The sequence below is a fragment of the Monopterus albus genome, unplaced genomic scaffold, assembly GCF_001952655.1.
Source record: "Monopterus albus unplaced genomic scaffold, M_albus_1.0 scaffold86.1, whole genome shotgun sequence".
NCBI classification, from domain to species: Eukaryota; Metazoa; Chordata; class Actinopteri; order Synbranchiformes; family Synbranchidae; genus Monopterus; species Monopterus albus.
This window is the reverse complement of record NW_018127966.1, coordinates 673,168-680,057: the sequence shown is the minus strand read 5'-3', so window position 1 is coordinate 680,057 and position 6,890 is coordinate 673,168. Positions and strand designations below refer to the sequence as shown.

The 6,890-nt window shown below is 40.1% G+C and overlaps 1 long non-coding RNA gene across 1 annotated transcript in view; it reads left to right on the top strand.

Annotated features, from left to right (window-relative positions):
• Positions 1–6,671, top strand: part of LOC109964281 (uncharacterized) — a 19,400-nt gene extending 12,729 nt beyond the window's left edge. The window contains exons 2-3 of the long non-coding RNA XR_002275490.1: positions 3,495–3,615; positions 6,411–6,671. This is a non-coding gene — a long non-coding RNA (uncharacterized LOC109964281). The remainder of the gene's footprint in view (positions 1–3,494; positions 3,616–6,410) is intronic.
• The last annotated feature ends 219 nt before the right edge of the window (positions 6,672–6,890 follow it).

Genomic DNA, 6,890 nt, shown 5'->3' with positions numbered 1-6,890 from the left:
AGAACATATTATGGCTAAGGCTACAGTTATACACGTCATAATAATAATATTAAACACCCTGTCTGCTGACAGTCATCAACATTTCTCTCTAGTTATCCTTGACCAGATGTACCCTGTAGAAACTCATAAGCATGACTAAGCATTTAACAGTCTAACTAGACATCCTATCTCCACTAAACATTTCTAATACATAAAGTATCTATCCAGTTTCTATCTGACTAAAAATATCGTAACACTTACAACACTGTTATTTAGTTTAATATATAGCAGCGCATGATATTTGATAAGTTTGCTATGCTTTAACTAAAATCTACAAGTAACTACTAACTAGCTGTCAGTTAAATGTGCAATATTAGCCCCTGAATTGTAGGAATTTTATAAAGTGACATGAAATGGAAGTACTAAAGTACAAGTACCTCAAAGTACTTAAGCACTGTACTTGAGAATGTTTTAATATGCAGTACTGCTGCATATTAACCACTGTCAATGCTGTCATTATGTTTGTTGTTAACATATCTGCAGGGCAAAGTATGGCTCATTCATTGTACAAAGTGACCCTGATTTACATTCAGAGAGCGTAGGAGATAATGAAATGCTATGAACCAAAATTTCAATACATATTCTCTGCACATTTCCTAAGATACCAAAACGGTAGCTGAAGGAAGAGGAGGATCGTTCTCATCCAGAACCAATGGTATCTGTTGTCCTGGGCCACATGTATGGATGTAGTTTTTTTGACTACAGATCAGAACTTGTGATAAAATAATCTTGTGAATGTCTCTTTATGCCTTGCTGCCTAAATATTAATCAACAGTCGGTTCCAATAGAAGGAAAGTACCACACATATACAGTCTCCTATAAATAATAAAGTACTTAGCATAAAATCTTTGGTGCAGTAAACATTGTTTTTCCCTGAAGATTATGTGACCTTCAGACTTCACCACAACCAACTAGGTGTCTGTCTGAATGTGTTTAGAAAATGTCCTGTATATGATTTGATAGATAGGAAACAAACAAACAGCCCCCGAGTGAAACTTCCCATGTGACTTCCTTGCTGTGCAGATACACATGCAAAGACACACACACACAGAGTTTCTCCCAGTCTCACAGGTACCTAATCACACAGACATTCAATTCCCATGTGGTTGTCAACAGAAGTGGTTTCATTCTCAATCATTTCAAAACCTCATCCCTTCTTGTGTGTTTCAGTCTCTCTTTCTGTCTCTCCCACTCATTCTGCCACCCGAATGACCCCCCACACACCCCACTTCTTGCTTCTTGTTTGTTTTGGCATGCTTCTGCTAAGCCTTTAGATACACAGCCCTCTGCTCTCTTTGATAATCTTACACCGTGTCTTCCTTGCCTCCAGTTCCCCTCCAGCGCTGGGTTGCTGCCTGGTTGCTGCTTGGTCCAGCTGGCTCCTGACAGTTTGAATGACTGACTGATTGTTTCTTTTATATGCATACCGCAGGAGCCTCCTTCTGTAATTCAACTGGAAACGATCCTAACTGATATCAGTCTACTTAGAGCCCCAGTGTGATGAGGATCATTTAATTGTACCCGTAGAGGTTGACTGCTGTAGAAATGAAAGGCAAATTAATGATTATTTTGGCTTTGTATCAACTTTAAGAAAGAATCCATAAATAATGAATGAACACAAGCAGTCATGCTAAGTTTAACCTTTTCTATTTATAAAATAAAATGAAAAGTGATGTGTGTTGTGATAAAGATGCAGCTGCTATTAAACAAATTGTGCTTATGTAGAGAAGGCTGCCTGGAGCTGCATCACAGGATACAGGAGCAGTTGGCCACAAATGACCTCCAGGAGAGTTGCTGCCAGTGTTAACAGCATAGCACTCCCTGATTCATACTCCTGTGTTGAAACTATGCACTGTTGTTTGTGAGATGGTGGTTGAACTGTAGTCCAGCTCAAAATAGAGCAGCCCTGCTGCTGAGGCAAGACGGGGTGCTGAGCTGGGACTGCAAGGAGCATGACTGACTGCTGCTCTGATGAGAGGGACTGGGTTGTAAATTTTGAATAAGATGCTGGTAGGTGCATGTTTTGGTTCACAAAGGCAGCTGGAGGGCTCCATTTCTTCAGAAGACGCACACAAGTTAAAGTTGTTTAAGCAGCTCGAGCACCTATCAGAGACCTGAGAGTTAGGTTCAACCATGACTAAATTGACAGTAAAATGTATTCAAGGAATAGAAGTGGGAACTGTCCACATGAGGGAAGCAGTCAAATTCTTGAAGATTACCTTACATGTACTCGCTGCTGGTTTTTAAGTATAACTCACAGTGCTGTTGAAATTGTCCAGCTCAAGTGAACTTTTGACCTTTAAATTACCAAATTTTAGGAGGAACTTTTGGCCGAGTTAAGCTTTCTAAATGAAACCCCACGTCTGCACATCAGCCAGGGCCTGAAGACCAGCTGTAGAGCTGCTCTGGAAGCTATGAGGCAGATGGGGCTTGAGCCTGATTTCAGGCTTTTTGGCAAGCAGGGAATGAGAGGCAAGGTTTAGAAATGAATTGCAACAATTAGGCCTGCAAGAGAAACAATCAGAGCTTTACATAATAGAGGAAATGCAACCATAATAACTACCTGGTGACACTAAAATGAGCAAAATGTGAATGTGTTCAGTACTTTTAAGATCTTTAAGGACATAACATATTCCCAATGAAATAACGTGAAACAAACGAGACAGCTGGATGGCTTCTGCAAACAGTAGCTCTGAAGCAACTGTTTCATCATTCCAATATATGGCTTCATTGATTTACTCTTTCTTTTGCACCATCTGTTTATCACAGTCATAATCCTGTGCATTCCTTGTGGGGATGTATTCATGAGATAGACTTTTTTTTCTTCATACAAAACTTTTAGCTATGCAAGCATGAACTATAGCACTTACTACATTTTTTTTTCTAAAACTTTCTTCAGAGTGATCAAAGCATGTTTAATGTGTCAGAATGATGAAACTGGTTGCAAACAAATACAAAACACGTTTTGCTTAGGAAGCACATTATTATAGTGAACTCGCATCCTGCAAAGCTGAAGCAGCCTACGGTTAGATTAAGTTGCCAAAGGCCCTTGGTTATCATGCTTGTATACCTCTGCATTGCACCACATCCATAAATGCAGCAGCAACCCTCTTCACTTTAGCCAAACAGCCCTCCTGTCAGTTGAAAGTCTATGGAAAAGCATCACTGTATGAAAAACCTCAAGGACGATCAATAATCTAGTTGCTGCACCTTTCTAAGACACAGCGGCATAGGAGGCTAAATTGGTTAACCAGGGTGTATGACGAAGCATTTTTGGGTGCAATTGGACTTCATTGTCCATCAGAAAAAGCTCTTATCCTGCACAAGGTAATGGTTAGCTGCTGTCCCCTGCAATATTAGATGTCATTCAGTGGGTGCTGCGGGGAGAAAAATTACCCTTGTGCTAATGTCTGCCTGCCTGTCCCCACTGCTCACTGGCTCCTTGGTCTCTGCAGCTGGCACCGGCTGGCCGCTCTGTTTACAGTGGAGCCCTCATCAGACACAGATCCTCCAGATTAGATCAGCACTCTGACCCGCTCAGCCTCCAGCTAATGGCCACAGCTGGCTGGAGATCAGGTGACCACAAACAAATACACATAGACAAAAACACCTGTATGTACAAATACATGCCTCTTACAAGGACACGCACTCACATCATTACAATTACATCTGTTTAAAGGCACAAAGACATGGCCCCACTAATACAGTAGGGCTATATATAATGATTATTTTTATACCTGAATATTCTCTTTATTCAATGAATGAATTCATTGTTTGATGAGGATAATCAGACAATATTCACATTTGAGAGCCTGGAACCAATTAATTTTTGGCACTTGGTTTCAGCTTTAAAATACATATCTGTTAAGAATATTATACTGTGTACTGTAGAGCTAAATCAAGAAAAGGGCAGTGTAAGCTTATTGCAGATATAATGGTATAAGTATATTTTATATCGGACAATCAGTAACAAGAAATCCCAAAGATACTGTATGTTTGACGTACTTTAGAAACATGTAAGCTGGTTACTAAGAGAAGTCTGATTTTGGTCAGACTTATTTTAAAGAATAAGGCTTCCTCATTATGAAACACCAGACCTTATTAATTGTTAAGAATATCTGGAGATTTTGTGCATGGGCCCTTGACTTTTGCTTGCTTCAGATTGTAAAAAGTTATGGCCAGTCGGAACCTTTGGGGCAACTTTTTTTAACAGATATTAGGGTCTGGTTTTTTTGTAATGAGGAGATGTCAACCAGTGCAGCAGTGTGTTTCACTGAAGTACTTTTAATCATTTTCAAACAACAGTGGAGGTCAATGGTACAGACGAATAAGGTAATCCAGGACTGACAGATTGGCAGACATTAACTATGAGTATAGGCAAATCATTGTTGGGTTTAGTCTCTGTATGGGGAGTGTTTAAAATACTGTTAATGTAGAAAATGACCGGCCTTATCCTTTAACTACAGGGACATGTCGCTCTATGTAATGATCTCTCATTTCATCCAACCATTCCAGTCTGTTGCTTTTCCTGTCTGCAGTTTTTTGTCATGTGCATGTAAAAAGCTGGATAGAAACCTGGTTACTCATATACACGACAGAGATTTTGGCATTCTCTGGTGGAAATCTACCCAGGGAAATCAGGTTTCTGTAATCCTCTACCTCAATTATGAAAACCAGGTTTCTTGTTTACATGCAGTTAAGAAATCAGCTTACAGCAGAAAGCCTACTGTAAGCCGGTTACTTAAGTCAATGAAAACACAGTTGCTGTCTCCATTACATGATTTGTCTACCAGAGAGGTGTTAGATGTGTATTTTTCAACAGTAAAATCGTGTACTCAGCACATTCAGTATCTCCTTAAATCTTTTGGATCGAGAGGGAATACTTTATAGCTGGAGCCCAGACCTCATTCATCTCCCTGAGGCCCTTGTAAAGCCACAAATATTGAGATGCAGTTGTAGAGGTACAGCAACCAAATTTAAAGGATCCAAAAATGTCATGTCTTAAGTTAAAAAAATGAATATTGGCTGATATGTTGTCACAATTTCCAGAATTTTCTAAAATCTTATTAAAAATTTGAATTAAATATTAATGTGTGTCAGTAGATATGTATTTTCATAACAACAACAAAAACACATTGTTTGTACAGAGTTTACACAGTGACTTATAGATCCTTCCAGTGCAACAAATTGATGATTGTGTCACATTAGAATACCGTAACATGTGGATCGTCACATCTGCAGGGAACGCTGGGGAAGTCCATTTCTATAATGAACATGTTAAGCTTGATACCATAGATATTTATATGGGTGCAGCTGTGGCTCCGGTGGTAGAGCAGTCCTCAGGCAAAACACTGAACCCCACGTTGCAAGGACAGAGCCGCCATCGGTGTATGTGTCTGTATGTGAGTGAGTTGGCTTGGTAGATGGCTGCCTTGGTTTTGTACCTTAGACAAATTCCTAATGCGTGTAACATACTTGGCCAATAAAAGTGATCATGATTATGATAACCTGTTCTGATGAGACAGAAGCTTATGGGTGAAGTACTTCTTTGCCAGTGAGCACTCATGCAGTATATAGCTGACACATCTTGAGCACAAAGTAGGAGCAGACTGGAGGAAGGCCCAGAGATAATTGCACCGCTTCTTCAGAGAATCAGTTTTTGTTAACATCATCAGTGCAAAACGTTCTCATGTTCGCACATGCAGATGCAGAGACAAATGTGTGTGAATAAGGATATCACCCCAGCTCCCTGACTTCGTGCTCCCCTGTTCTTGCACTTCACACATGTAGCTGCCATTTAGCCTTTTTAAATCTCAGCCCCAGTCACAAGAGTCCCCAGCAGAGTTAAGACTGTGACCCCAATTTCACCTGCACTGAGTGGAAAGACTGAGAGCTGTCACCTTTGTTCAGAACTAACAGTGCATCTGTCTGCTTTCAACACTCTATCAGAGGCTGTGTGTGGCTCTCATGTGCCCATATGAAAAGATATCAGAAAGTCTGCCTCAGTTTACATTGTGTAGGATGAAACCTCATCAGGAAGGAGGGGGATTACTTTATAGCAGGATCCCAGACCTCGTTCATCTCCCTAAGACCCTTGTAAAACGACAAATATTGAGATGCATTGTAGAACTGCTTCACTGTAGGAAGTTGAGGTACAGTAGCAGGTAAATAAGAAATTTTACTAATTTTTCAGGAATTTATCTTGATAGAGACACACAGCACAGGCATAACAGAATTTCACATTCAGTGAAGGGTGGAGCCTGGAATATGAAACATAGATTAAGCTATATATACATCAAAGTCTCCATGATGGTGTGTATTTAATTTGGCGTACTCATTCCCATTTTAACAAATTTTCATCCTGTTTTCAGACTTGAATGTAAATCCAATGGCTGCAGCTACAGAGCATGATAACGCCAGTGAGCAGCAGTGTACTATGTGAAAGTTACACAAGGAGGTGACAGGTAGGTATTTAAAGACCTGGATTCAGACTGAAGCTGGCAGAGAAGAGCTGGCTAAGTCAGGGGTTTCTTCCTGCTGCCTTGGGATTGAGTAAAGCAGGGCACATAAATTACCTTCAAGGAAGCTTCATGTAGTATAAGAGCTTCAACAGTGGCACCAAGTTATCCTGTTATCTGGCCTTGATTAGGTAAAAGGCTAAATATAGCTGTGAGAAAATAAGCTTGTTATTGATCATTATTTGATCAGTCAGATACCAATTTTATCATGAGACCTGATTGGATGGTGTCATGTATGGTTGTATCATAATATTTAGAGGTGAGGTAAGTCAAAACATGTAGGCCCAAAATGCCCTCTTGGCTAAAAGGGGAAGTGAAGGTGTTGTCGCTTAT